This window comes from Canis lupus, chromosome 3 (genome assembly GCF_048164855.1).
Source record: "Canis lupus baileyi chromosome 3, mCanLup2.hap1, whole genome shotgun sequence".
Classification (NCBI taxonomy): Eukaryota; Metazoa; Chordata; class Mammalia; order Carnivora; family Canidae; genus Canis; species Canis lupus.
Window position 1 is genome coordinate 51,864,878 of NC_132840.1, and position 27,838 is coordinate 51,892,715.

General features: G+C 41.6%; 1 long non-coding RNA gene across 3 annotated transcripts; it reads left to right on the forward strand.

Moving 5' to 3' along the window:
* The first annotated feature begins 1,759 nt into the window (after positions 1–1,759).
* LOC140624952 (uncharacterized) lies at positions 1,760–7,421 on the forward strand. 3 transcript variants are annotated; one of them, XR_012024374.1, is made up of 7 exons: positions 1,760–1,996; positions 2,233–2,403; positions 2,540–2,696; positions 2,876–3,012; positions 3,799–4,128; positions 6,815–7,025; positions 7,231–7,421. It is a non-coding gene; the product is annotated as an uncharacterized lncRNA (long non-coding RNA). The 3 variants fall into 3 exon arrangements; XR_012024375.1 differs by lacking the exon at positions 6,815–7,025; XR_012024376.1 differs by lacking the exon at positions 2,233–2,403.
* Positions 7,422–27,838: the final 20,417 nt, after the last annotated feature.

Consider the following 27,838-nt stretch of genomic DNA (forward strand, 5'->3'; position numbering starts at 1 on the left):
ATATAAATATAATGTTGAATCTACTCAAACATGTTTTTAAAAAGTAAATGATTGACATACATTAACATGAAAACACTATTATCGGCACCACATCTAACAGCCCGTTACAGGAGACAACACTAGTTGGCAACCCCCGGGGGAAGGGGTGCTGAGAACTGGTGGCTTATAAAACAGAAAACTAACCCTGTTAAGATTTTAGAAGACCACCTAGATTGCCAACTCAGCCGGCACAAGGTGTCCCGTTAACTGAAAGCATCCTGGGTCTGGATAGATCCTCACTGCTTTAGCAATTAGCCTTCCAAAAACACACGGTGGGCCCTTGCTGGCATCTTTACGAGACCCCCGAAGCACCTGCATGGAGAGGCTGAAGATACTGTTTGTTCTGGAAAGGCCAAACCTTGGATGATGAAACAGGCTTGCGTAGACGAAGCTGTAAGGAAAGCCTACTTCCCCATGGGCATCTGCTCTTGGCCAGTCCTCAATAAAAGTGACCATTAAAGGGCCAAATAACACCGAGGCTGACAGCACAGATGTGGAGGGCAGAGGTTAGTCAGGTCCAGCTCACACCTGTGGGTCAGCTCCCCCCACCAGCCCCCGTGTGCAGAGAAACCAGACCCTCAGGAGTGAAAGATCAAAAAAACGCTCCCCAGCTCATTTCACCCAGTCCCAGGCACCAATGCCAGGGCTGCCCTCCTGTTCCACTTTGGAGGGTCTGGTGGTGTGAGTCTGGGGTGAGAACAGCCTTCCCTGGGATCATACTGCTGGGGCATTAGGAAGTCTTCATCTCCCAAGGGGGTAAAGTTGGTACTGTACAAACTGCAAGAGTTTTTAGATGTGCAAACCCCTTACTTTCAAGGGGCTCAAACCACTGTCTCTGTGTATACTCTTAAGGAAAAGAAAATTCTCGTGAAACAAAAACTGACTGCAGCTGTGTCTGCTTTCTTGGCCGGTGACATCATTTGTCGTCTGGGTAAATAGTTCTCTCGCTTCAGCCTGTTTTGGGGCATCTTAAAAAATGAAGACCCATCGACACAGCATGGATGAGTTAGCAAGAGGTCAAAAGTATGGATGTGCATACGTATATGAAATATCTGAATTGCTCCTAAATATGGGAGAGGGATTTTTAGTTTTCTTGGGAAGTCAGAGGGAAGACTTCAAGGATCTGATGAAAGGTAAGAGGGAAGTATAAGAAATATTTAGAGCAGTGGTACTCGAACTTTTGCTGAATGCTAGAATCAACTGGAAACCTTAAACATGCCGATGATCTCACCCCATGTGCCTAACTCTGTAGAGATTTGAGGGGAGGCACTGACCAAGCCATTTATATTCAAATGTTTTAACATTTAAAGGAAGCCAGGAGTGAGCAAGAGCTTGAGAATGTCCAGGCAACAAACAGTTGGGTTGTCCAGGCTACAAGGGGAAAGTGACTTTGGTGATCATGGTGCAGAAAATACAAAAACAGAGGGTTTCTGGGTGGCTCAGTGTTGAGTGTCTGCCTTTGGTTCAGGTCATGACTCCGGGGTCCTGGGATCAAGTCCTGCATTGGGCTCCCTGCAGGGAGCCTGCTTCTCTCTCTGCCTGGGTCTCTGCCTCTGTGTCTCTCATGGATAAATAAACAAACTATATTTTTTTAATTTTTTAAAAAAGAAAATATCAAACAGAAAGGATTCACACTCCTGGGAGCCCCTAGCGGAGGTGAGACGAGAGATTAGGCATTGTGAGCCTCAAGCCTAAATTCTTCTCACTGGATTCTAGAACCCCATGACCTGATGCTCACGCTCCGTCACTGCCATGATGTTGATTAAAACTGGAGCTCTGGAAAAACAAAACGACTTGGCATAAACCAGACTTGGCCTTCGAAGACTTACCCCTGGGGATGTTTATGTTCTAAAGTAGATTATTTATTAATGATCCCACGTGAACTCAGACTGTACGATCATTACCGATTAGCCACGTTTCTTGTTTGTTTTCTTAAGGGAAAGAACTTTGCTTTGAGGTGAGCAAGCAGGGGTAGAGACATAAAGAATATGAATGAACTTCAAGTGAAGTAACTATTGGCAAGTCACAAACAGCCCTGTTCAGAGAAGGTTTTTATTAAAACCATATTCAATTTATTATTATTTTTTTAATGAGTCTTTAGGCAAAACTGACCCTGGGTTCTCCAGTCACAATTTTTTTAACTTATTTTTTCCTCCTTCCTGGCCTTCTTTTTTTTTTTTTTTTTTTTTTTAGCTCTGTTCTGCAAAATTCACAGAAACCAATTTTAAATCTTCAGGATATCATGTGTTCTAAATTATCTTCTTTACCTTTACTGAGAACTGCGTCTACAGAGAAGCATGAAATCAAGCGAGGCAGAGATGAGATAAATGTGAAAGCATCCAACTCAGACATGGCACAGAGCAGGTGCTCCACAAACTAGTACTTCACCCACTGACAAACAAACATCCCATGTTAACAAAGCAATACTTTGTGCCTCTTTCTGGCTCTCTGCTAGGTTTTTATATTAATGTTCTCTGTATTTATGTTTAATTTTGTATAGCTTTTGCCAACATTTTATTCCAGAAGGGAAAGCTTTGCCAATGTAATGCAACCACGGAAATGATAAAAATATATAAAGAAAAAAAAAAGACTTTCTTCCTAACCTCTTTGCTTTCTGACACTTGCCTCGGTATCCAATGTTAACAACCAGATGCCAGGTAAGGAGGAGCTTGTTTTATTTTCTTTACCAAATTGGGTCATACTATATAATTAAATGTAACTTGTTTTTCTCCCTTAAAATATTCATCTAGGTTAATACATATGATCTAATCACTCTATTTTATTTTATTTTATTTTATTTTATTTTAAATATTTTATTTATTTGTTTGATGGACAGAGCATATGAGCAGGATACAGTAAAGGGAGAGGGAGAAGCAGACTCCCCCTAAATGGAGAGCCTGATGGGCTCAATCCTAGGACCCCGAGGTCATGATCTGAGCCAAAGGCAGACGCTTCACCAACCAAGCCACCCAGGTGCCCCTCTTTTATCATTAATGTTGTTTGCTTTGGCCATTACAGTTTCCAAAACATATACATGTACTTTTAGGTGTAATCATTGTAAATGTGGTTATAACAACCTGTTGAGAGATAAAAAGGAAAGAATTTTATTTTTGTAGTAACTACTCCCAGCTGTGCTCTGTCAGATTCCCCTTTCCACAAAACCCCCATCACAGTTTAGTAGCTTTTGTTTGATTCGACAGCCTCATTTGAGCTCAGAAGAGTCGATCTCTTCTAAAATTTGAATCGCACCTTTGAATCCAAGCTGTGCTTCCCGTCTTGTCCTCCCCATGTCCCAGTACAGGCCACATTTGTGTCGCCGGCCAACTGCAAGTGAATAATGTTTCCAGTGAATGCTGAGCTGAGAAAGAGGAGTAACTTAGCCCTTTTGATCTCAACTAGGTTTTAACCTTGGGAGAAAAAAAAGAAAGAAAAGAAAAGAAATAGTTACTCAGCCCCCATACTATCCTGGGAAATATCCTAAGCCCTAAGTCTCTTATTTCTGTAGACTAAATTTGCAGAGATATGCTGCTGGGCCAAAGGATGTGTATTTTTATTGCCGTTATTACTAGATTACTTTCCTAAAATGCCAAACCGATTCACTGTCCCCAAGGCAGGGTTTCAGAATACTGTTCCCTTGTGTCCTGGCCATTGGTAGATGTTTATAATTTTCACTTTTATGCCAGTCATCTTGATAACGCATCAATACACAGTATGCTAAAAAAAAAATGTATTCATGGTTTCACCTTTGGACCTCTACAGGACTGAAAAAAGAATCAAAGGCATTGAATACATGGGCATGAGTCATTGAACAAATATTTAGTGAGATCTAGGTGTCTTGATTTACACAGTGAAGAAACTAAACAGCATGCCTTTCATTATCAGCTCTTGAAGATTCTGATAATCATGACTCTCCTTATGCAACTGGGGACTGCTTAGCCAAGACCCTGCTCCTGGAGAGTGAGCAAATAAACACGTTTATAAGAAACAGATGGTAGTACGGAGACTTTTCATTGTAACAAATAGTGTGTCAAGATGATGACTTTCTTCTCAAAGAATCGCAAAGAACTGGGATTTCCTTTGGTGTGAGAGGTAGGTGTTGCCAGGCATCAAGCAGACCTCCAATCTGAGTGCACAAATGATGAAGATAAGGATGGGGGATTGCCCACATATTTTAAATACCAACGGTAAGATGGTCTCCAGATCTGACTGCATCTGAAACGAGACTTACTCACGTTTCACCATCTTCCCAGTTTGGGTTGCATCTTCTTTGAGAGCTGATTGGTTTTCTATTCTCAGACGTCCTTTTGATAGATGTGTCACTTTGGAAACATTCTGGGTTTGAAAAGAGAAATCAGGGTATTTCTAGGGAGTTATACCAATAAGCTTCTGGTATTGATAGCAGTGAGGACATTTTTAAGGAGTTTCTAAGTACAAACAGTTAATGGGGGTCAGAATTATTTATGTGCTATTGAAGATGATTAAAACGCTGCCACTCATATAATTTAAGTCCCATCTACCCCCCTGATACACGGTCTGACCCCTTCCTTCATTTTCTTCCCAAGTACTGTGACCCAGATCTTAACAGTGGAAAAACCCTTTTTAGTGACAGTAGGAAAATCAGGGTTTCATCTTCATACAAATTAGAAATTTGGAATTTCATAATTACAGAGTACTGCAAGGGGAAGCTTCACCTGAATACCTAGGTTTGAAATTCCAACCCGTTCCAAGTATAGACTAAATGGACTACTTTTCCCACTCCTAAGCTTAAAAGGTACTTTTCTAGTGAGTTCTAAGAGGGTTTTAATCTCTGCTTTCAGTCTGGTTGCCATTCCTACCATATCGTCCTGCCACTTTGTAGGATTATTTTCATTCCTGGATTCTACAGGCATCGCTTACCAAATATATATATATTCTCTTTAATAACAAACCAAGAAAAAAATCACAATACTGGAAACTGGCAGGCAGGCATTTCTAGAGGAGTTTCTACTGGATGTAAGATCAATGGTTGGATTGAGCAAAAGATACTGATTTATTTTGAGGGGCACCAAGTATCTCTTAAAAAATCAGAGGTGACATGAAAGAGAGTGGCTCATAGTGATCCTTCCACCATTTTTTGTCCCAACATTTACGGCAACCAGGAATCAATGTAACTAATCTTCTACCTCGAGCATAGGAGATAGTTTTTGACAGGGCCCGACAAGGTAGAAAATACTTCCTACATAGTGGAAAGAGGCTGACTTTACAAAATCAATCAAAATATAACCCACAATGAAGAAAAGTGTTATGAGTATTTGGATGCTCAATCACAGACAACCAGTACAAGTAGAAAGCAAACACCAAGAAATTAACAGAAACATATTCTATGAGACTTTTTATGTATTTTTAGACTTGCCAGATGAATTGGACACAGAAAAAATAACATAGCAAAGCACATTGCTAATTAAGGATGATTATGTTTTTAATATACTGTATTATCTGTTCTAGAAATAAAGAGCATAATTCATTTCTCAAACATCTGTAGAACATTTATAAAAACTGATCATATCTGAGGACATTAATAAAGGCTTAATGAATTCCCAAAAGTGAAAAGTATACAGATTAACAAAAAGTACCAGAGAAATATTGGTTCATGACAACGAAAGGTTTAATTACAGAGGCTCTAACCAATGAAAACTTTAAGTTCTAAATGATTCTTGAGTAAAAGAAAGTTAAAAGAAAATACAACTGTAGGAAAAAGGGTCCCTGGGTGGTTCAGTGGTCGAGCATCTGCCTTTGACAGGTTAAAGAAAACCTATTTGGGAGCCTGAATTAATAAGGAATTCTCAGCCAAATTTGGGCTAAGGTAGAAAAAGTAACAAGGTTTATTTCTACAATTTTTTTGGCCTTAAAAGTCCTTGTCTCTAGTGATAAGGATGTCTTTTTTGCTGCTTAGTACAGTGAGGGTGACTTCCACATGGGAGATTTATTTCCTCCTTTAGGAAGAGAAGGATCTCATTGCCCTGGCACTGGCTGTTTCCCAAGCAGCTTTAGTGCAAAATAATCAATACACTATCGGGGGCTTGCCCTTGGTGCCTATAGTTGATTAGCTTGGAAGGTCCTCCAGAAAAATCTAATGGAGAAAAATAAAACCTCTTATTTATTTATTCATGAGAAACACAGGGAGAGAGGCAGAGACATAGGCAGAGGGAGAAGCAGCTCCCTGTGGGGAGCCCGATGTGGACTTGATCCCAGGATCCCAGGATGACACCCTGAGCCAAAGGCAGATGCTCAACCACTGAGCCACCCAGTTGCCCCAGGACCTCTTTAGAAATAAATAAAATGTGTATGGGGAGCATTGGGTGGCACAGTCAGTGAAGCGTCCTGCTCCTGGTTTTAGCTCAGGTCATGATCTCATGGGTTGTGAGATCGAGCCCCACATCAGGCTCTGTGCTCAGCATGGAGTCTGCTTACTTGGGTTCTCTCTCTCCCCTGTCTCCCTCTCCACAGTTTGTGCATGCACACTATCTCAAATAAATAAATAAGTTAATTAATTAATTAATCTAAAAAAACTATATTATTTTCTTACCTAATTTCTAAAGATTGTCTTCTTATTTTCTTCTTTCTTTCTTCTTTCCTGTCTTTTCTTTCTCTCCTCCCTTTTATTTAAACAAGCATCCTGCTTTGCCAGGTGTTGAAAAGCAATATGATTACAGATGTGACATAGTATTTATACACATAGTCCTAATTCTGGGGAGTTAGCAGCAATTCATTTATGTGCCCATTCATTGTTTGACAGTTACTGACCGGATGCACACTGTGTGCCCAAACACTGCTCTAGATGCTGAGGATAAAAGAATAAAATCAAACAAAAGCCCCTCTTCACGAAGCTCACATTCCAGTGTAGCAACATGAACATCAAAGAAATGAACAAATCAATGTATAATAAAATGTCAGAAAGTGACCCTCAAATTGGCGAGGATTGCTTATATTAGAGATGCCAGAATATGGTGAGATTTCACTTCCCTATATAATGTCTGTCTGTAATATTTACATTGGATAGTAGGCATGTATTTTATTTGTACAAGATAAAAATAGCTAGGATTAATCAAAAGACCAGGATAAGCACTGTAGTTCCATTTTATAAAAATACAGTAAAGGTATTAAGATTAACTTTTGTTTTCCCCTTATATTCTTTTTTGAATTATCTCATAGATAGGATTATAACTTCTACCATCAGAAGAGTGCTTTGAAGCATGAATTTTGCATCAGAAAGACATCATCCATGAATGTGTAAGACAGCATTCACAGCTCCCTTGGTCTTTCCAGCTTTGAGCTAGCTTCCCAACTTTTCCCACTAAATCACTCACTACACAGGCCCCTTATTTTACCTCATCATAAAGATCCTGAACCACTCTGGTTCTCTTTTGAGTGCACTTTTTTTGGTAATTTTGTTGTGGTGGTTAATGAGTCTTTTAAAAAGTTTTCCAAAATCAAAAGAAATGCCCCAAAGGAGTCCTGATGTGAAGAAGGCACAATAATATTATCTCCTAAAATTCATACAAATTCATTTGCCTTGTTAGTAGTGATAAGTCAGTGAACAAATAAGTGATTTACGCTAAGTCCTATTATGTCTGCCATCCTACCAAGTAAGAGTGGGATCCCAAGATGTTAACTGTCTGGAGTTCCGTTGTGCCAAATTACCTTTGGCCTGATTGCATCAAATACAATTGGTAATACTCAGCTAAAATGTGGTTAGAAACCAAGCCCTCTTTGGATGCCTGGGAGGCTCAGTGGTCGAACATCTATCTGCCTTTGGCTCAGGTCTTGATGCCTGGGTCCCTGGATCAAGTCCTCCGCGTCGAGCACCCTGCAGGGAGCCTGCTTCTCCCTCTGCCTGCATCTCTGCCTCTCTCTCTGTGTCTCTCATGAATACACAAATAAAATCTTTAAAAAGAAGAGAGAAAGAAAAAGAAAGAAAGAAAGAAAGAAAGAAAGAAAGAAAGAAAGAACGAACCAAACCCTCTTGCGTAGCTGCTAATGTGGAAATGATCTCAGAACCATGGCTCATCCTCTTGTTTTCTCCACATCTAGGCAACTTGATACAAATCTCCACCATGTACAGAATTGGTCCTTTGACCAGGCCTGAGAAAATCTATTTCGCAACTCTATGGACCAATCATAGAAGCTCCCTTTGATTTTAAAAGGCATCAAGCTGATATTTTCCAATGAACCACCCACTTTCAGATTTACAGCTGAGAGCAGTTGGTCTTATTATAAGGCAGATTTATAAGTCTCGGTCTCCAATTTTTCCAAACTCTGGGGCCGAATTGGGATCCGTGAACATTTGAAAGCAATGGACTTTCCGTATTTTTCGAGACTCCATGACACAACTTGAAAGAAAAGAAGGGGAAAAGGGAGACTCTGATGAACTTAGCAGAATGCCAAAGAGAGAGAAATGAGGAGAAAGAGAAATAGGAATGTGTGCAGAATGATGAATTGACTCCACGTCAAATGAAATAGATTTTGAAATAACTGTGAAAAGTATAAAATGTCTGAGCATAAAGAGCCTGCCACTGACAAAAGATGAATAAATGGGGCACTTCAAAGCAAGAATTTCCCAGCTGTGACTCATGGGAATCTTCAAAAGCTGTTCCATATGAGATAGCAGGAAAATATTTTAGTATAATAAATAGAAACAAATAACGGTGTGTAGGGCTATCAGTGCAGCAGTCTGGAGAGAGCTGTCTCCTATATTACAATGGCCAGGTAGAGGGGATGCTGGCTGTCTTTTAAGACATTTATGTTTTCAATTCTTGTCCCTTCAATAAGTTCAGACAATAGGATCTCAAGTGGGATTTGCATGTGAGTTCCCAGGAGAATGGGAACTCTTCCATAGTGGTGGGGGGATACCTGAGAGACCACAGAGAAAGTTAGAGGAAGAGATAGCAGAGCACAAAGCACCCGATTTGGGCAGAAAGAACAATGTTTTTATGTGCTTCGGGATGAAAGGGATGAAACAGATCTCCCAAACATGAGCAGGGGCCCAAGTCCCTGAAACTGGATATGAGGTCTCAGTCCCGGATCAGGTGACAATTCATCTGCTCCCCTCAGTTCAGAAGATGATCCTTCCCTCTTCAAGCCTCTGCCTGTCAGGGCTGTGCAATACTCATCGTTCACGCAGCAGGGCCTCCACCCCCGTTCCTGGAGTATCTGATCACCTGTTGGAGCAGGAAATCTGTCCCCTGCTGGGGGCTGGCTTTGTCTTCTCCTTGTCAAGTGTATGCCCTCCACTGGGTGTTCTATTCCAAACCAGGCTGGCCGGTGACCAAAGAATGGCCATCTCCTTTGTTTTTCCTGGAAAGACTTTATGCCAAAAGCCATTCAGCTCGTTAGGCAGTCACACAGCCCCCCCCCCCACCCCGTGCTCAAAAGGGGCCACCCCAGGTGTAAGGTTCTGCAGTAGTTCTGCTAATATTCTCCATAAGTTTGTCTTTGAATTGCTATTTTTTTAAGTGAAGTCTGATGGGGCCAGGGAATGTGTTCCAGGGAGTTGGGAGCATCCATTCATACTCGGTCTCACCACCCCCCAGCCTCCCAGACTCCCCAGCATGAGTTCCTGCCCTGTCTTCTCTCTCAGCCCTCCACCCATGGATTATGCCACCCAAGTGGCAATGCTACCAAGTCTACAGAGGGTGGGCTGCCTTTTACCATCACCTTCAGCCCCACTTGTGCCCTCCTGTTCCTGGGGAAGGGGTAAGGTGACAGCCATCCCCAGTCCAGGCAACTCCTAGGAGCTTCTCGTTTACCCCCAAACCAGGTATGGAGCATGTCCTAAGCTGCAGGCTGCCATCCTTCAGGAGTCATGCAAACACAGTGGATCCGGGCCGTAAGAGAAGGACATCTCTGCTCCTGGTGGAAGCCACAAAATGATCTAGCCAAACCTGAGGAATCCCCTCTACCACATCTTTACCAAATGGTCACTCGGTCTCTGATGAGATGTCTGCAAATAACAAGGAATGGATTACTTTGTGATGTAGCACACTGAAGCCCTGGGGAGTTGAAACTGAAAAGTGCTTTATATTAAGATGAAAACTGGGGACGTCTGGGTGGCTCAGTGGTTGAGCATCTGCCTTCGACTCAGGTCGTGATCCTGGGGTCCTGGGATCGAGTCCCACATTGAGCTCCCCGTGGGGAGCCTGCTTCTCCCTCTGCCTACATCTCTGCCTCTCTCTCTGTGTCTCTCATGAATAAATGAAGAAAATCCTAAAAAAAAAAAAAAAAAAAGGGTGTGATTGCCACTCACAACCGCTAGTTCTGCTATCTAGGACAAGGCAAAAGGACTCTGTACACCTCATCAACAGAACAGCTTCCAATAATTGAAGAACTCACATCACTTTCTTCCTATTTTTCAAGTGGAACATTCTTACTTCCATCAGTTTGCTTAAATATATCTTGGTGTCAAGGCCCCTTTCCACCCTGGTTCAATTCCTTTGGAACCACTCTTGAGAAGGTCACCTCGAGTGATGTACAGCATGCCAGGTACCATTCTGACAAATATCTGGTTCAATAGGAAGATTTCTACCATAGAATTCACATTGTCACATGTAATAACAACCTTACAGTAATGGCCAACATAAAACTTGTAGTTAATTACAAGCCCGGGACCCACATAAATTCAAATGCACCCTCATTTTTTTTTTACTGAAACAACTTCATTTTTTTACTGAAACAACTGATTTTTTTTTTTTTAACTCCGTGTGCTGGGCTAGGCTTCTATTTCTAGTAAGCTTTATGTTTCATGATTTGACCACCCTCTCTAGCCAGATGAGGACTTTTCAATCCTGATTTTATTTCTATTGGATTCATCCCTAGCTCTGTGTCAACAGCCCATTATAAATGTCTTTTCATATAACTGCCACATATTTATTCATCCAACAATATATTGAATTGCTCATAGGAGCCAGAACTGCACTGGGAGTCAGCAACGAGCAAAGACAGCAGAGGCACTAGCCTATGGAGGGTACAGACTAAACCAAGTATCACACAGGCTAGTGGGGTCCCTTGTGAGCAGAGGCCATGAGAACATACGATTGGAGGAATTCATCTAGGCAGGGAGGTCAGGGAAGTCTTCCCAGAGAAGTGAAGTCTGGGTACAGAACTAGGTCCATGATGTCCTGGAGAGATACAATGTGAGCCACAGACATAATTTTAGATATTCTACTAGCCACATGAAGATGAATGGGTAAAGAAGATATGGTATATAGACAAAATGGAATATGACTCAACCATCAAAAAAATGAAATCTTACATTTACAACAATGTGGATAGAACTAGAGGGTATGATGCTGAGCAAAATAAATTAGAGAAAGACAGTTATATAATTTCACTCGTGTGGAATTTAAAAAACAAGACAGAGAATCATAGGGGAAGAGAGGGAAAAATAAAATCAGATGAAATCAGAGAGGGAGACAAACCATAAGAGACTCTTAACTATAGGAAACAAACTGAGGGTCGCTGGAGGGGAGGTGGGTTGGGCGGACAGGGTAACTGGGTGATGGGCATATGGAAAGCACACGATGTAATGAGTACTGAGCATTATATGCAACTAATGACTCACTAAACTCTACCTCTGAAACTAATTATACACTATATGTTAATTAGTTAAATTAAATTTAAAAAATCACTGATGATGTTAGAATATCAAAATGATACTGACATTCTATTGAAGAATGTGACATTCAAATAAAAGCTTCAAGTACTATAAAAATATATTTAAGGTTATATATATATATATTATATACACATATATATATTTATATATATAGTTTTCGACCCTTGGAGATATCCCCAGTTGTCTGGTACCTGGCCCTGAGATGATTACTGCAGGTGCACAGAGGCCTAGAACAGAGGATGAGGATGTGGTAAAGGAGGTATGGGCTCTGATTGGCCGGTTTGCATTTGAAAGGCAAGTTGTTGACTGGCTCTAGAAATGATGAATCCTGGGAGGAGCAGTTGCCCCAGGATCAACAAGGCTGATGCTGTCAAAGCATCAAAATATAGAAAATTAAAGACATGGCTAATGCAGATATTTAGCATATTCCTCTACATATAGAGAGAGTAGGAGGGTTGGTGCACAAAATTGGGAAAGTCATGCTACTTTTCTTCTCCATTAAAGTAAATCTGACTTAGGAGCTCCTGGGTGGCTCAATTGGTTAAGCATCTACCTTTGGCTCAGGTCGTGATCCTGGGCTCCTGGGATCAAGTCTCACATCAGGCTCCCCAGAGGGAGCCTGCTTCTCCTTCTCTCTATGTCTCTGCCTCTCTCTGCGTCTCTCATGAATAAATAAATAAAATCTTTTTAAAAATCTCACTCTGCCTTCCATGTTTCTGCATAAATTATTGGTAGAAGCACCGAGTTCTATGATCAACCAGAAGCCTGACACTAATTACTGTTTAGACTGATTGCAACTCACTGAAATATAAGCTCCAAAAAGCCAATCAGGTCCACAATGCTCACCATAGAGCTGCCACAGGGTCGGCCTTCAATATGCATCTGTTGTATAAATAATGAATAATAACTGGGATCATCCCCAGTGGACCCCTTTCCAAGCACACATGGTTGCTGGAAGTCAGCTCAGCTGTTTCCATACAGAGCCAGTGGGTCCTTCCCTGGCGCTCCCAAAATCATAGGTTGCATTGTCCTGTCTCAGCCAGCATCCCTGACTCACCCCATAAAAGCTCTTATTTCCTTCTCCGGAGTAAAAGCTTCTGCCCCTTGCAAAAGAAATGAACAAACTTAAAACCATTAACCCCTTCAGTGTTATCAGAGCAACTCCCCCTTCCCACACCAAGTATCTTATGTTTCAAGATTTGGGACACTTCGTCCTATTATATCAAAACCACTAATGACTCACTGAGATGAGACCAGAAATTCAGAACACAGAGTCCCCTTGACTCTCTACAGTCTCCCACAGAGCCAGGAAGGAAACACACATTAACATCTCACAGGTCCTCTGGTTGCCCAGGGGTAGCTCGTAACATCACATCTGATTTTCACACGTCATAGGGAACCTTGCAATGTGCAGGGGAGGTGCTGAATGCCTTGTACACATTTTCACTTTTGGTATCAAAAGAGGATATATGTTTATATCTTTTCATAAGAAAAGTTGGGGGAAGGACAAAGATATTTGGAAAGCACCCATTGTATCTCATCCTCAAGAGCCAGTTTTAAGCTCTGAATATAGAGATCAGGGACTGAAGACAAAGCAACTGTGTTTCTAAACCAAGTTTGAGTTTCGGTCATATGCTTCATGACTCTTTAGACCCATTACAAGAATGAGACCTCATGGAAGAGGGTCTTTTTTTTTTTTAAGATTTTATTTATTTATTCATGAGAGACACACACAGAGAGAGGCAGAGACACAGGCATAGGGAGAAGCAGGCTCCCTGCGGGGATCCCAGTGCAGGACTAGATCCCAGGACCCCAGGATCACACCCTGAGCCAAAGGCAGATGCTCAAGCACTGAGACACCCAGATGTCCCATGGAGGAAGGGTCATAACAAATCCTGCCACAAATCCCAGAGCCCTGGGGCCCCTGAGAGCCAGGAGAGTAGCCTCACACCTGCAGAGAAGCTGGGGTTGGTGGTGGGAAAGAGCTGGGCCATGGCAGATTCTTCCAGATGGTACTAGGAGCAGAGCCTTCAAAGTGGCCAACTGTCCCCAGGGTGACCAAGGCTGATGGACGCTCATCTGAGGCAACCCCAAAAAATAAGATTGCCAAGAAAAATATAGGACACTCATTAAAATTTCAGTTCTTGATAAATCATGAATAATATTGTGGTGTAAGACCCAAAATAAATATTATGTGCTGCCTTGACATTAAAAACTATAAGAATCTTCAATGGCCCACCTGCAAATTCCCCTCCTTGTTATGCTCCTGAAGATAACATTCCCTAGCCAGACAACCCTCTTCAGCATGGCTTCAATTCCCCTCTAACTCATGGAATTATTCAAACAAGCCAATCACATCCCCCCATGGGAGCCAGGGGTCACTCCTCTATCTTAATACTATAAAGGCTGCCTCCACAGCCCCTGTTCTGTTCACTCTGTGGCCCCATGTGGCCCTATGTGATGTGCAGTGTCCCACCCTGGGCTAGGAGTATACATGACCCATAAACTGCTGCCAATCTCAACTGTCTAGTGTCAGGTGTCCTACATCTGCCCCTTGGTAGGAATCTGATGGATTCCCTGACCCTGAGATAACCTTAGGATAATCCTGGTATGCGAATTCCACCATCCCCAGTGGGATGAAGAGGAGGTAATCCAAACGGATATCCCATTTGGAATGTACCTACACTAAAAAAAAAAAAAAAAAAAAAGAAGTTCATTGTTATCAGAAGTTCATATTTACCTGGACATCTTGTAATTTTTTTTCTTTGCCAAATCAGCCAACACTACCTGGAAAGTGCCAGAAATCATTGAGGTTGGGCTTCAGAGGGCTTGGAATCCCAATAGCCTGGCAGCTGGGGGCTCAGCCTTGAAGCCTTGAAGGGTTTTGGGTTTTAATACCACTCAGACTTCATTTGCACCCAGTCCTGTGACCTCTGGGAAATTTAGGTTATACTCACCTTATGGTCTTAATTCTTTCCACGCACCCCAAGGGATAGATGCTCTGAACTCTTACTGAGATGAGGAAATGTAGCTCATACTCACTTATTCATGGACTCCAAGTTGATATAAGAACTCCAGATTCCTAAGCTCAAATGCCCTTTCTCTTAATGACAACCTACTCAAAGCTGGAAGAGCTTTCACCTGCTGCATCTCATTGGAGCACGGTAGCTTCACACCGACCGCAGTGGAAATGGAACTCAGTGATAACCCATCTCCCATGTGCCCTGTCCTTTCTATGTTGTCACTATGCACTGTTTTCAAGCCTATTCCTACAATCGACCATTCTGAAAACATCTACGAGGCTAATTTCCCTAATGCTCACCTCTGAGTTTTGTCATTTCCCATCTCAAAACAGTAATTCACCCACAGAATAAAAGTCAAAAAAAATTTTTTTAAAGATTTTATTTATTTATTTGAGACAAGGAGCAGAGGGAGAGAGGGAAGCAGGCTCCCCACTGAGCAGGAAGCCCAATGTGGGGCTGGGTCCAAGAACCCCCGGATCATAACCTGAGCCCAAGGCAGATGCTTTATGGACTGAGCCACCTGGGTGCCCCAAAAGTCAAATTTTTTTAAACTGACATTTAAGATTTGGTAGTATCTGGACCCACAGTTTATAAATCCCCCAAATTCCTTTATATTCAATATAAAGGAACTTACACTCAATATAAGTTCCAACTGTTTGCTACAGGCTGTACATACTTTGAGTTCCTGTTTCGTGATTCTTCTGCTAGATTTTTCTGCACGCAGCTTTCACACTCTGCTCTACAGCAACACTGTCCATGATATCAGACCTCACTAAGACTCACCTTGAGTATCTCCATGGTTGAGTGAAAACTCTCTCAAGTGTGAGCTTCCAGTGCACTTTTTCTGCTCTTGTGGTTGACACCAATGCATAGGTCATGTGATGTCTCCATACATATCTTTCCCTCCCCACCAGATGAAAGCTCCTTGAGGCCCAGACCCACATCCAGTATCTCTTGAAGAATCCCAACACATTAAATTGGATTTGGTTTGGGTTTTATTTGTACTAAACATTTTTATGAAATTTTAAAACACTTTTTTTTTAAGATTTATTTATTTATTTTAGAGAAAGAGAGAGCATGAGCGGGAGGGGCAGAAGGAGAGAGAAAGAATCTCAAGCAGACTCCGTATGGAGCATAGAGTCCCAACTGGGGATCAATCTCACGACCCTGACATCACGACCTGAGCTGAAAGCAAGAATCTGACACTCAACTAACTGCACCACCCAGGTGCCCCTGAAAACATTTTCTTCAAAAATTTTCACTAAATAGTTTCTTGTTTAAAAAACAACAACAACAACCTAAGTACTTTATATAACTGTAGGAATAATAGTTGAAAATAATCTACACTTTGAAATTCCTGAAAATGTGTTATAAAAGAACTTACTGAGCATCTTTGGGGAGGGCCCAGGAGACAAAGCTCCAGCCCCCTCCTTGATTCTCGAAAATAGGACCCCACATTCCTCTGCTCCACTGGTAGGTTTCCTTTAACATTCTGTCTGTAAAACAAAATAGGGGGTCACCTGGGAGCTCAGTGTATTAAGAGTTTGCCTTTGGCTTAGGAGGTCATGATTCCAGGGTCCTGGGATGAGCCCCGCATCAGGCTCCCTACTCAGTGGGGAGTGCTTCTCCCTCTCCCTCGCCCGTCATCCTTGCTCATGCTCTCTCTCTCTCAAATAAATAAATAAATAAATAAAATCTTAAAAAAAAAACCCAAAATGAAAATAAAACAAGAAATTCTTATTATATTCCGAAATTATTTGCAGAACACCAAATTAAAGACCCTCTAGTCTCTTTGTCTGGTGCCAATGGATGAGTCCAGATTTTCCTGAAGTAGTCTCTCTGGCTTTCGGTTCCTTCCTGATCAGAGAGACTCTCCAGGGCTAGAATGTTCTCATGTCCTCATCTTTGAAAGCCCCAAGCATTTTGTTGCTGTTGTGTGTTGGTTTGCCTTCTTGCCGTGCTAGGGGAAACACTTGGCCCCCCTTCAAGCCACTATCATCTGTTTGTTCAACACTTAGAGAAGAGGCTGGTGTGGGAGAAAAGCTGGAAGGATCTGTCTGCTAAGCACTGTCTCCTCCTGTTACTTGGTATAGTCAGTCTTGACCTGCAATTTGCACACTCTGGGCAGGCAGGAAGGAAGAAGAGTCCTATAGGTAGCGGGGCATGCCCTTTTGAAAGGCAGCTAGAGCATGCTCTCAGACAGGTCCCTCCTCACCCCTGATAGTTTTCAAGCCCCTACCTCCCTGTTTCCGTCATTTTCCCGACTTGTATACATACTGTGTATTCTTTGGAGATGCGTGCTGTGCAAGCGTGGAAAAAGCACAACCTGTGAGTAGGAGGCCATATCCACACTTTGGTTCCCAAGGCTCTCAGCCCAGACCCAATTCCTGCCATGACCAGTGACTTGATGGCTACCTATTCCCAAGGAGGCACAGAGAAAGGCACAAAGCCAAAGCAAGGAAATGTGTTCCTAAGCTCTGTTCACTTTGTACTCACCGCAGAGACTCTGTCACCTGGATTTCTTCCAGAAACTTCTGACACCTTTAATTATTTCTGCTCGTCATCAGGACCAGGCCAGGTGCTACTAATGGAAGGCTCCAGGCTTTGCATTTGCAGCGAGCTAACGAAATGCCAGCCAGCAGATCTCTTGGAAGTGAGGGATTTGCTCTCAGCTGACCCGAGTGACCTCTGCCAGCATCTCCCCTCTGGAATGGTTGATGAATCGTTCATAGCTGAGATCTCATTTCTTCTCTTCCTCCTTCTTAGGTTTCAGGTGGGACTGGCATCTTCCCCTAAGTTTTTAGCAACAGCAAATAAAACTCTAAAATGGTGTCTGGCTCATGAGAGAGCCAGTTGGCCAAACCTTGTCATTCTTAGGTGAGGGGCAATCGTGGTGGTGGCAGCGCTAATTCCAGGGATATTAAGTATCATCAGGAAAGCAGGGTCTCCACTCCCCTCTGTTGGAAGGGTGGGAGAGTCATTGTCTTTGTGTTAAGAAAATTTCTAACCCTTCTACCCAAGCTCAGTTTACAGCATGTTTACATCTAGTATATTTGCTCCATTCCCAGTGAAACCAGTCAGCTTTGTTTATTACCAACCTTCCATTTTTAGCCGAAATGTGACTCTTCTGAGCTTTACAGCCTCATTACATGATATCCTGTCCGGTGCAATGCTGTAAAGAGGGATGAGATCACGTAGGTTAGAGGGTCATTCTAAGGAAAGAAATTATTTGTGTTAATACCAAGTTTATATTGGGCTCCTTTTTTTTTTATTTAAGAATTTCAGAAAACAATCCATCTTGAATGCTTGGCAGGAATGGATACAGAAGCATCATGTTTCTTTTTCTGAATGACCCAATGAAAACTAAGCCCGGGATGTCTCAGGACATGGCTTTTGTAAAGCAAAAGTAGAATCAAATGCTATAAAATGTGGTTCCGTTTTATTTCACGGATATTCAAGTTTCGGTTCATAGGCGTCCTTCATTTTTCTCCCTCCCTTCCTCGTGAGATTGTAAATTTAGGGCCTGGTCTCCTGGAAGATTGCTGCCATGAACTTTTAAAAATGCAACTTCATCTCTATATCCAACTGGGCACCTGTGTGGTCTTCCTTTAAAAGTGTATTTTAAAAGTTCTTTTGTTTCAAGAGCTCACTTCGTACACATTGGTAGAGAACCAAATAGGAAATTTCTGAATTTTGTTTATAGGAGTAGAGGGTCAGAGTCAATAAACAGATCTCCAGCTCATGAGTGAATCACGCTAAGTGTTACAGTGGAAAACAGAGTGGGAGATTGAATTAAGGAGCTCAGTCATATGCTGTAATTAAGAAGCAGCACAACGTGAGCCAAGAATGAACCTGAGTTACACGTCACGGAAGACTTTCCCTGGTCCGAATTTTAACTCTCCGGAATTTTGTTAACACGTTGTTCCATTGACTGGCACTTCATAATGTTTATAGCTTGTTCTTGGATGTAAGTCTTAGCTTTACAAACGCTGGGGGTGGCAAAGGATTTCTGGAGAATTTCCAGATGGGTCTGTCCCACTTTTATATTACAAACTTGCTACATTAATCAGGCTACAATACAGAAATATGCTCTCCTCCTCTCCCCCACTCTCTTGCTCCTTTCACCCATTTATTCACTGATTCAACAAATATTTGTTGGTACTCGAGTGAGTCAGGTACCAGCCAGTTGGGTGCCAAATGGACAGGACCTAAAAATTATTCATCATCTCTTAGGTAATATGTGTGAAGTCTCTACGTTTTCTGGAGTCTGTCATCTAAAAATATGTCCAAAATAATTTGTTTTCAGCTTTGAGTAAATTCACTCACCCTGTCCCACTTTACAATCACACTTTGGGAAGCCAAAACCGTCATAATGTTTGGAAGAACAAGGTGCCCTCCTCAGTTTTTCTGTCTAAGATTCTAGTGACCCCAGGGCTTAGATTCTAAGGCATTGCCTTTTTACCAAGCCCATGAATTCTCATGATTGCAAGTAAACATGAATGCTCTGAAATGACAAAGGATTTCTATGGGTTCTCCTGGGAAGGAGGTATCCAGAGAGAGGGTTGGCCTCAGACCTGGGTTGATCAGCATCCATAGCAGCATGTCTCTGCATATCTACCTATCACTTTTGCCTTCAAGCAAACAGGCTTCCAGTTGTGGAGGAATGATGACTGCCCCCAGGAACTCAGGATACACTTTCTAGTTGAAATTCCAAGAGAGGGGCACCTGGGTGGCTCAGTGGTTGAGTGTCTCCCTTCAGCTCAGGGCGTGATCCCAAGGTCCTGGGATCAAGTCCTGCATCCGGCTCCTTGCAGGGAGCCTGCTTATTCCTCTGCCTGTGTCTCTGCCTCTTTCTGTATCTCTCATGAACAAATAAATAGAATATTTTTTTTTAAATTAGGCATACATTTGAAAAAGCAGTTCCCATCAGAGCCAACCAGAGTTCTTTTGAAAAACACAAAATCCTGTGCCAAAGCCCAAGGCTTGCTGGGTCAGTCTCAAGGGGCAGTATATGAGAACATGCACTTTTATGGAGGTTCCCACTATCACTGATAATAACACAGAGGTTGAGTAAACCATCATTTAGTTTTCTGTGCTATTTTGTATATTGGCCTTCATTAAACCTGGTTCAAAAACTGTTATTTGTGGGATAATGAGTCCTTCATCCATTTTCATAAACAGATGCTGTATTTGTATATAAATTCCTGCCTGTTACAAGATCTGGGAGAAAAAGCACAGACGCAGGTCTCACATACAAGATTGTGCACTATGTGTTAATGTGTAATCATTGTTAATGTGCATGATGTGCTGTTATACCCCCCAAAATAAGAAGTACCAAATTGAAGTTGAGATTTGGTGAGATTCCGTCTTTATAAGGTCAAGCCAAGGAAGGGTTTTGGCTGAGACAAGATATTTCTGGGGGATACCTTGGAAGAAATAGGCATCTCAGGTATACTTGGCCAGCTGACTCTCATCTCCTTTGCAGGGCAACCCTTCTCTACTCATCTCTTGCCTTGCCTCAGAAAGCTCTGGAATGTTCCCTGTGATGGGAATATTGGAGAATAAGGTGCCACTCTGTTTCCCATGCTTCCACAGCTCTTCCTACAGGAGAGAAATCACTTTATCTGACCAGTGAAAGAGGACATTTATTGAATGAATGGCATGGATGAAGCTGGCTCTGGCTTGCAGAGCACATCTGTGGCACAGCACAGGAATGCTGCTCTGAATCTCTCTCTTTCTCCTTGTCTTCATCTTTCCATTTCTCCCTTTTGTCCCCTTTGCTTGTCTTCTGCTTGCAACAAGGCACAAGGCAAGCTTTGAACGTCAACTAGGGATTTTCCTGGAGAGTGGACATTTTGCCAGTGTGTTGTTTCCCCAAGGAAAGTGTCTATAGAATTAACTTTATGAATTAAATTACTCATTGATTTATCTTGAGATCTGGGTTGGGGCTGTACTGGGGAGAAGGAATTGGGAATTCCCATTTCGGCCTGAGGTCCAAGCCACATTCTGCAATTCAGCTCTACCAATGGGCGGGGGGTGGGGGTGGGAGGGAATAATCATACGATCAACAATGTGGGGATTACCTCATTTGTATTTATTTTTAACTTGTATTTTGACATTTTCAAGCATACACAGAAGTAGAAGGGATTGTATAATGAGCTAGGTCATTGATTCCTGTTCTAATCTAGTATTTCCTTCTGCCCGTGTGCTTTGGGTTTAGTTTGCTTTCTTCTTTCTGGATATTTTTTTAAGATTTTAATTATTTATTCATGAGAGACACACAGAGAAAGGCAGAGACATAGGCAGAGGGAGAAGTAGGCTCCTGCAGGGAGCCTGATGCGGGACTCCATCCCAGGATCCCAGGATCACGCCCTGAGCTGAAGGTAGACGCTCAACTGCTGAGCCACCCAGATGCCCCTTAACTCACATTTTAATAAAATTATTGATATGGTTAGTTTTACATTTATTGTAATGTACTTACATTGAATTTACAAGTATTTTGCTCTTTTGATCACTGTCTCTTTAGGTTTTTCTATGTCCTTTGTTTTGTCTCTGTGTGTTAAATAGTTTTTTTTTTTAGTATATCATTTTATTATTTTGTTCTTTTATAACTAAATAAAATGTTAGTTATTTTCTTAGTATTCTCTTCAGGAATTATATATGCATCTTAGTTTGTCACAGTCAACTTTAGATTAATACAATTCAAGTTAAATATAGAAATCCGTGTTCACAGCTCCATTTCCTTGCCCTCCTTTGTGCTCTCATTATCAAATGGTAATTGATAATGTGCTGTCACTATCAAATGACTGCATCTATATATGTTATAAACTCAAAGCTACAATGTCATAATTATTGTTTTATGCAATTTTACATAAATCTTTAAACAAGTTAAAAGGAGAAAAAGAGGGCAGCCCTGGTGGCTCAGCGGTTTAGCGCCGCCTTTGGCCCAGGGCCTGATCCTGGAGACCCGGAATCGAGTCCCATGTCGGGCTCCCTGCATGGAGCCTGCTTCTCCCTCTGCCCGTGTCTCTGCCTCTCTCTCTCTGTGTTTCTCATGAATAAATAAACAAAATCTTAAAAAAAAAAAAAAAAAAAAAACAGGAGGAGAAAAAAAGTACAATGTGTATTTATACAATCTTTTATGTTAACCTCGTTCTTGGGTCCTTTTCATTTCTTAACATGGATTTGAATTATCATCTGTGACTCTTTCATTCAGCTGGAAAGATTCCCTTCAGTATTATATCTAAGGCAGGCCTGCTAGCAACAAATTCTTTTATTCATATTTTTGTCAAGGAATAGTGCTTCTCTTTCTAAAGATGACACAGGAGGGATGCCTGAGTGGCTCAGCAGTTGAGCTTTGGCCTTCAGCCCAGGGAGTCATCCCAGGGTCCTGGGATGGAGTCCCGCATCGGGCTCCCTGCATGGAGCCTGCTTCTCCCTCTGCCTGTCTCTCTCTCTCTCTCTCTCTCTCTCTCTCTCTGTGTGTGTGTGTGTCTTTCATGAATAAATAAAATCTTAAAAAAATAAAAATGACACAGGAGGGAAGACAACCAGTCTCCCTAAGGGTTAATATTTAGTTAGGAAGAAAAATAACTTTATCTATGTATTAGTTTAATTTAGAGCTATATTCATACGAAACACTTTCAATACAGTAATTGGTTATAGGGTGTAAGGATACAAGATTAGTGGTTTAAAGAAATATTTCAAAAAGGGATATTTTGTGGGGCACCTGGTTGAGTGATCATACCAGTTTGAAGAGCCCACACTCTTCATTTCGGCTCAGGTCATGATCTCAGGGTCTTGAGATTGAGCCCTACCTCAGGCTCCATGTTCAGCACAGAGTCTGCTTGAGATTCTCTCTCTCATTCTCTCTCTACCTTTCCCCAACTCTTGCACGTACTATAAATAAACAAACAAACAAATAAATAAATAATAAAATTCTTTTTTTAAAAAAAGATATTTTGTGTCAAATTGCAGTGCTGGTTTAGTTATTTGACCAAAGCATATGATTTTCAGAATCTTCAGAACAAATCCTTCCTCATAGCAGCTTAACCAAATTTCAACCAAGTGCCTCAGAAATATTCCATATAGGAAGACCTACAAGTGATATGATAGTATAATTTCACAATGTCTTTATTATATAATCAACAGAGCCAACCTTTAGCTCTGTGTGCATTTCAGATCATTTTTTAAAAGATTTTATTTATTCATGAGAGATACAGAGAGGTAGAGACACAGGCAAAAGGAGAAGCAGGCTCCCTGCGAGGAGCCCGATGGGGGACTCAATCCCAGGACTCCAGGATCATGCCCTGAGCCAAAGGCAGATGCTCAAGCACTGAGCCACCCAGATGTCCCTGCGTTTCAGATTCTAAACCAGAAAAGAACAAAAACTAGTAACAATCAGAGTAAATATAACTCTGAAATTCTATTGAAAAAAAAATCAGGAAAAAAGCTAAGAAAAACAAACTGAAATCATTAATCAAAATTAGAATATTAAACTGATGGTCTTATTTGAAAAGATGTGTGTGTGTGTGTGTGTGTGTGTGTGATAAATTCAGGAATAATCCATGTGAACTATGTACTCCACTTTATGGGAATTACCTGTATTACAGATGCTGGATGGATTAATGGTTGTTAAAAAATCTGTTAGTTTTACTTCCTAAAGCTCATTTTTCCTTGTGCTGTCATATAATAGTTCATCTTCGATAAGTATCTGTAACTTGGGACAAAGGCCTCCAGGGGCTTGGCTCATAATTTATAACAATAATGGAAATGGCATGCTCAGTAGTGATAGCCATGGGACCCCTGCATATTTGGAGGGAAGGAGAAGTTATATCACCCATGAAAAGGCTAATGAGATAGGCAGATTTCAGGAGAAAATGATCTTTTCGTCCTGGCCTTAGACCTTGTCCTACCAGGGAAACTCGTGTCTGAAGGTAATGATTCCAGCATGTTCTTTCTGCATTTGAGATTATATGACATACGGCGTGAGCTACTCAGAAGTCGGAGCTTTCTCCAGTAAACGCCACTTTAATTGGATGCCTTCATTATGTCACCTCCACTCTCAGGACCTACCCCCAGGGACAGTTTGAGGACTGATTTTCACTTCAAAACATCAGTCTCTGGTCCCCAACTTCCAAGTCAGGCTTTCCTAACAGAAAGCTATTGTCTCCTGAAGCTTAGTATGGGTTTGGCAGTTGGAAACAGAGTCCTTGGGTCCAGGAGGGGTTGTGGGGAAAGAGATCTGGGAGTTCAACTACGTCTAAACAAGGTCGGCCTGTTTTACAAGCCAACTCTGAACCTCTTCCTCTTCTTTACTCAGCAGCTGGGAGTCTTGGAGCAGGTGGAAAGGAAGGATGCTATTGGTCGCCAACAATGACTTCCCTCTGTATCCAGATGTAGCAATTCTGCACCGTTTCCAGATGACCAGAGAATCCGTTACTGCTGCAAAGTGACCAAAGAATTACTCTTCCAAGAGTTTCTGAAACCCAAGGATCTTAAATCCATTCTCCAAGCTAGCAAGGTACCAGCCAGGGAGACCCTGGGAACTAATCAGAGTAGAGGGGCATTTGGGATGCATTAGAAATTCAATATTAGCTTTGTAAAGTTGTTAATAATTAGCCACAGCTTTTGTCTCTATCCCTTCAGCCAGTGACATGAAAGTGATTAGGTCTCTAAAAAACAGATTATGCTTACTACATGTATGAGGCAACAAGGATTTTAATCAACAGTTTACTGATTCCAGCAGGACAGTTTTGAGAACAAAAGGCTCTGGATGCTGGGGGGCCTGATTTGTTGACCAGTTTACTGGCCACTACTTTAAAAAATCAAAGTAATAGATATTTGAGAGGAAATTGTGGAGTTGTTGTTTTGTTTGTTTGTTCCCTTTGGTAGTAACTCCAAGACAAGAAAAACAAGTAAACACAGGACTCAAAATGATATTCTGATATAAAACCAGTTTGGACCTCTCCTTTCTCCCCAGATTTACTAGTTTAGATAAAAGAGGGTAATGATGTGTCACTTTTAGAATTAGTACTCAATAAACACTTATAGAGGGATCCCTGGGTGGCGCAGCGGTTTGGCGCCTGCCTTTGGCCCAGGGCGCGATCCTGGAGACCAGGGATCGAATCCCACATCGGGCTCCCGGTGCATGGAGCCTGCTTCTCCCTCTGCCTGTGTCTCTGCCTCTCTCTCTCTCTCTCTCTCTCTCTCTGTGACTATCATAAATAAAAATTAAAAAAAAAATAAAAAATAAAAATAAACACTTATAGAGGTTTCCAATTTAAAATAATATCACTGGGGGGAGCACCTGGGCGGCTCAGCAGTAGAGTGCCTTTGGCTCAAGTCATGATCCCAGGGTCCTGAGATCGAGTCCCACATCACGCTCTCACAGGAAGCCTGCTTCTCCCTCTGCCTGTGTCTTTGCCTCTCTCTCTCTGTGTCTCTCACAAATAAATAAATAAAATCTTTAAAAAAATATATCACTAAGGCAGCCCACCAGAACCCACTGAAACTTCAGAAATATAAAAATTTGCAACTATACTAAAAATGATAGGCATCATAATGCCAGAAACCCATAGGCAACGTAAGGTCTGAAACTTGGAAGGATTATCCTCTAACTCTGGGGTAATAGAACTGGACTGAGAAAGATGTATTCTGTTTTTTTCCACAGGAAACACACACCTTCTGCAAACAGGCTGGGGATCCGGTGCTATAATGAGAAGAAACAGGTAGCCACTTTCTATAGAGCGGGGGTTCATTTTGGAGGCATTCCCACCCCTGACCCCTACGTTCATCCTGGTTGGCTGCCTGCATCCATTCTGGGATGGCAATTCACAACATCTAGAAGTGGGAAGTGTTGTTACACTGTGTTACCTCAACCCAGGACTGAGGTGATCCTACCACCGGCAACAGGGGTTCCAAAGAGACAAAACCGAGAAGATGGAGAAGAAATGATCCAAGCAGAATTTTTCAGGGCTGAAAAGTCACAAGAGACATAAATGTCTCAGACTTAAAAAGACCTCAGTTTGTCACATAGGCTGCAATACAGACCCCTCCATGTATTTTTGAGAGGAAGAGAGAGCAGGAAATTTTGCCACTGTCGTTCTTGGCTGGAGTTGGAATTGTGACAGTCTTTGCATTTGCCATTATCTATATTTCTATAGTATTCGGATTTATTCTGACAGTGATGTTATTACCCCCAAACTTAAAATATTTCGATTTAAATATGACAAAAGACTCACTCTAAGAGACAAAGGAAATTTGGAGTCAGGAATGAGGCAGATATGGTATAAAAGGCTTACAGAAGGGGATGCCGGGGTGGCTTAGCTGGTGGAACATACAATTCTTGGTTTCAGGGTCCTGAGTTCAAGCCCCATGCTCGGTGTAGCGATTACTTAAAAATAAAATCTTAAAAAAATTCACAAGTAAGAAAAGGCTTTCTAAAGAATATAGGAAAATAAATAAACACAGGGGAGGGCCAGTTTGTCATAAAAGTGCAAAAGTAAGCATAAATGTAAAAAGTTATTCTTCAAAGAGAAAATGTATGATGTAGTAAATAATCCCGGATGATCTGAACTTTCTTTAAAAAAAATGTATTAGACAGGGAAAGCAGGAAGAAAACACATAAATTGTTTCATTTCTCATCTTTTCTAAGGGCACTTGAAAATCTCTATCATTGCTTGACTCTGATAATAAGAAAAATAAAAGGTAGGCAGTGATTTGTCTTTAGGATTTCAGTGTCAGATATAATATATATCCTTTCCAAACAGTGACGAAGATTTAGGCAACAACAACAGATCCGTATAGACAAAGACATCAATTAAAGGAAATAATATAGTATATAGCAAGGCTGCAGAAGCAGGACCAACCCATTTTAATCATCAACAAATATTTTATTTTATTTTATTTTATTTTATTTTATTTTATTTTATTTTATTTATTTTAAAGATTTTATTTATTTTGTCATGAGAGACACACAGAGAGAGGCAGAGACACAGGCAGAGGGAGAAGCAGGCTCCTACGGGGAGCCCAAAGTGGAACTCAATCCCAGGACCCTGGGATCACGCCCTGAGCCAAGAGGCTCAACCACTGAGCCGCCCAGGCGCCCCTCATCAACAAATATTTTAAACTTAAAAGTTTTCAGCCTCACTAGTCTTGGCCTCTTGGAAATACATGACATTACTTTTTTTTATTATTATTATTCCAGTGTCATTAACATACAAGCATACAGTATAGTGATCCAACACTTCCATTCATCACCCAGTGCTCATCACAATGTGTGGACTCTTCAGCCCCATCACTTATGCTCCCCATCCTCCCACACACCTCCCCTCTGGCAACCATCTGTTTGTTCTCTATAGTTAAGAGTCTGGTTTTTTGTTTCTCTCTTTTTTTTCTTTGATCGTTTGTTTTGTTTCTTAAATTCCACATATGAACGAGATCATGTGGTTATTTGTCTTTCTTTGACTGACTTACTTCACTTAGCATTATACCCTCTAGGTCCATTGGTGCAGTTGCAAATGGCAAGACCTCATTCGTTTTATGGCTGAGTAATATTCCATTGCATATACACCACATCTTCTTTATCCAGGCATCTGAAGTTGAAAACTTCGGCTATTTCTGTTTAGTTTGAATACTTGACATTACTTAATCTTTTTCCTCTTAAGACACTTCCCCCGCCCCTTGACTTTCACGATGTCACCTTCTCCTGGTAATTCTTTTTCAGATATGTCTTCTTCTTGCAGGCTGAAGCTCTAACATACAGACAGTAAATGCTGGAGTCCACATGGTTTGGGCTTAAACCTACTCTCAACACTACAAATGATGTGAAGTCAAAGGCCTACACACCCAAGCTCCAGCTACCATCTCTATAACAGTGTCATTCCAAAGCAGATCTTTCTCGTGAGTTCCAGACCCTCACACACCTGTGCCCACTTATCCTGTTTTAGAATGTCTTGAAGTCCCCTCAAACTCAGTGTTTGAAACTGAACTTCACTCCCACACCCACTGTTCTTCCAAGTCTTCCTCTTTCCGGGCATGCCATCACCAGCCCACCCAACAGCTCAAGCTCGAAACCCCAAATCATCCTTGATGCTTCTTGCTGGACTTGGTGAGACTTTCCTAA